The sequence below is a fragment of the Camelus ferus genome, chromosome 9, assembly GCF_009834535.1.
Source record: "Camelus ferus isolate YT-003-E chromosome 9, BCGSAC_Cfer_1.0, whole genome shotgun sequence".
Classification (NCBI taxonomy): domain Eukaryota; kingdom Metazoa; phylum Chordata; class Mammalia; order Artiodactyla; family Camelidae; genus Camelus; species Camelus ferus.
The window spans coordinates 22,958,601-22,961,958 of NC_045704.1; positions in this window are offsets into that span (position 1 = coordinate 22,958,601).

Below are 3,358 nucleotides of genomic sequence, written 5' to 3' on the forward strand. Positions count from 1 at the left end.
GTTGTGGGTCAGGGGTGGAAGGAAGGGAGGGTTATGTGGATAAGTACGTTCAGTGGCCCAGACCTTGTGCCAGATACGATGTCAGTGGACACAGCAGGGTGAGGTGGGGGGGGGGGGTGTCACTGCACAAAGAGACTAGGCTGAGGGGCTGAGAGGCAGAGGGGGAGCAGAGTCTGAGCAATTTCCCGGCTTTGTGGCTGGGTCTGGCAGCAGGCTGGCCCTGCAGGGTCTTTTGTGATCCCTGAGCCTCCCAGTGGTCCTGCGAGGGCAACGGGGGCTCTAGTGACCTGTCTAGGGGGCCGAGGGCCGTATGGGGGAGGAGTGGTCCCCAGCCTGACCGTCATCCCACCTGCTGACCACGTGTCTGCAGCGCCTGGCGGATGTGTCTGCAGCGCCTGGCGGATGTGACGCTTAGGTGCTGCGGAGTGGACGGTCTCTGCCTCCTTATGATCCTTTTTGACGTGAAAAAGCGATCGCATTTCCCTGTCCTAAAGCCCTGCAGTGGCTCCCGGGGGTTTTCTGCACAAAATCCAATCTCCTTATCATGGCCTGCGGGGCTCTGCCCTCCCCCCAGCTCAGGAGCTGCAGGCGTGTCTGTGCGCACTGTCCGGACTCAGGCCTGCTCCGCCTCAGGGCTGGTCCCCATTCCTGCCCTAGGAGCCAGCCCTACGGGGGTCGGGTCTCACGCCCTCTCAGCCCTCGGGCTCCAAGTCACCGAGCCCCCCAAGGTCAGAGTCCTCAGCCCCACCCTGGGCCCCGCCCACATCGGTTCCCTCCGCACAGACCCCGTCAGGCCCCAACGCCCCTGCAGCTCCGTGGAGAGCACAACCTCTGAAAAAGGATGGCGAGCCTTGTCCCTGTGCCATTAACTCTCCTGTGACCAAGGCCTTCCCTCGGGGCACAGGGGAGCGCTGGGCGTCCCATCACACCTGCTGGGCCCGCCAGGACTTTGCCAGTGTTGTTGGAGTTTCCCAAGTGAAATGCAGCGTGGAGATGAAATGACCCCTGAGCCTCAGGCTTGGGTGGGCGAGGCTGGGAGGAGCCGGACCAGCCCATGGGGCCTGGACCCCCACCTGCTCCACCCGCCCCTTCTAGGAGCAGGGCTGCCGGGTCTTTACCTTCACCCAGGTTCTCAGGATCTCCCAGAAATGGTTGCCTCGGCTTCATGCCTGAAACCTCAAACACAAATAATTTTCAATTTGCCTGGGAGTTTCCATTGCACAATCCAATGTTAAATAATAGATTAGATGCCTCAGGGAGAGAAACAGGGTTTAAGCAGAAGAAATAAATAAAAGGAAAAGTAAAATTCAGCACATCGGCTCAGAGAGTAAGAAGGCAGCTTTCCCTCCTGAACTGCATTTGCTGCCCTGGCCTGTCCTGCAGGCTGGGTCCGCCTCCCTGTGTGGCCTAGAGCTGCCTGGAGAAGGTTCCAGGTGTCAGTGGTCCTGGGTCTGGTTCCACCCCTTACCCTTGCTCCCAGGCACTGCACACCAAGAAGATGTCTGACTCACAGCCCAGGGACCTGCCACCTGTCCTGCAGTCAGGCTGACCTGGACACTTAGCAGTTATAGCCACAGAGCCACCGTCAGGCAGACACAGGCTGTTCTAGGTGACAGGCAGTTTAGCAGGCAGGTGGCAGACATGACCTGATGGGGCTGGATGCAGGTGTGGGATGATGGCATCTTTGGACCCAAGAGGAGGCTGAAGAAAGTATGTCTATGGGACGTGACTTGTCTTCAAGCTCTGGAACTGATGTCATCTCTGTCCAGTGACCTTCCCTTCTGCCCACCCTGCCCTTGCATCTCCCCCCATCAGCCACAGTCTGTCCTTGTTACACAGAAACCACACTATCTCCAAGGTCACAGATTCCCAACTCCCATCTTTCTTCTTCTCCATAGACCTTCCTACCTTCAATCTGCCAGCAGCCTTTCCTGTCCTGTCCCTTCTGGTCTTGCCCAGGTCCCTCAGGCCACTGTTTCCCTGTCCCCTCCCCTCCTTCCAGCACACATGCCTAGGAGGAGCCCAGCTCTGACCTTGTCTGTGCTGTTTGAGAAGCAGGACAGCACATGGGGGACACGAGGGCCAAACTGCCAGAGTTTGAACCCTGGAATATCCTCTTAATAGCTGTTTGAGCTTGGGCAAATTACTTAACCTCTCTGTGTCAATATCCTCTTCTGTAAAAAATGGGAGGATAATGACTGTATCTACTTTACAGGGTACATAAGCTAATATATATATGAAATGCTTAGAGCAGTCTCTGGTAAAGCAGTAAAACTATAATTCTTATGATTGCTTCAGGGGCTGAGGAGGGAGACAGAGGTGGCTTGGGTTAAGCTGAAGGCACTGGACAGGGAGAGAAGGATGGATTCAAGATATACTCAGGGGACAGAGAGAATGACCTGTGTGAAAGGGAGGAGTCCAGGGCTAGAGGGCTGAGACAGGATGCCTGGGGAGGAAAGACCTGAGCGGGGAGAGATGCGAGGCTCAGCTGGTACGTGAGAAGCCAGGTGCCCTGAGACACGCCCACCAAGGTGTGCTGCGGGGGTCTGAGCTCAGGGCTGGAGGTGCCGATTTGGGCACCAGCAGCACAACGATGTGAGGCTGGCTGAGCACGTCCAGGGAGTGTGTAGATCCAGGAGTCTCTGTCCAATTCAGAACATGGGATAGTTGGAGACGCTGAAGCGAGCTGTTTCTATGGGTGGGGGGACTGGAAGGCAGACCATGGTGAGCTCAAGAGTAAAAGGCTGGTGAATGTGTGAGGCAGCGGGACAAGTTTTGCTGGGAAGGAGAGGACAGAGATGGGGCAGGAGCTGGGGGGGGTGGTTTGGGGCTAAGGCTTTCCTGGTTTTGAAGATGGGGCACTGATCAAGCCTGATGAGCTGGCAGACAGAGGGTGAGGTCTTTGCGGAGGAGAGGAGGGCTGGGATGAGGGAGTGGAGGGCTGACCCTGGCAGGGCAGGAGGAGAAGGAGAACTGAGGCCAGGGCATAAGGAGCATCAATTCGACAGGAGACAGAGAAGGCCTCTCTGGTCCTTCCCTTTCATTTCACTGCAGTAAGAGGTACACTGTCAGCTGTGCACATTTCTCTGTGTGTGTGTTTCTGTGTGTGTGGATGTGTTTCTGTGTCCAGGTGCACCTGGGTCTCTGTGCATGCTTATATGTGTATATGTGTCACAAGTGTGCATGCGTGTGTGCGTGCGCACATGTTTGTATCTGTGCATCTGTGGCTGTGTCTCTAGGTCTGGATGTGTATGGATTTCGGAGAAAGGGTATGTGTGTATCTGTGTGTGTGGGCATGTCTGCATGTGTTTATGCCCACAGAAGTGTGTGTGTGTATGTATGTGTGTTGTGGCTGAGG